Genomic DNA, 281 nt, shown 5'->3' with positions numbered 1-281 from the left:
TTATTTTTTGTGTAAATTTCTGAAAGTAATAAACCTAGTCTTAAATTATTTAGTTATAAAAGTGCTTGCCAAAAGTTTGCTTAAAATTTATTCAAATCAGTTCTTGACTTATTAATTCTAAAACTTATTCAAATATGGTTTGTCATAATGGAAGTTTTGTTCTTTAACTTGTTTTCTGCAATGAGTTATGGTAAAAAGTAAACTTTTCAATTATGAGATGTTGCAGTAAGTAGATTGATTACCAATAAATGTTTTGATGAAAACTTGGAGAGAGAAAAAAT

The sequence above is a fragment of the Parasteatoda tepidariorum genome, chromosome 5, assembly GCF_043381705.1.
Source record: "Parasteatoda tepidariorum isolate YZ-2023 chromosome 5, CAS_Ptep_4.0, whole genome shotgun sequence".
Classification (NCBI taxonomy): Eukaryota; Metazoa; Arthropoda; class Arachnida; order Araneae; family Theridiidae; genus Parasteatoda; species Parasteatoda tepidariorum.
This window is presented reverse-complemented; position numbering follows the sequence as displayed.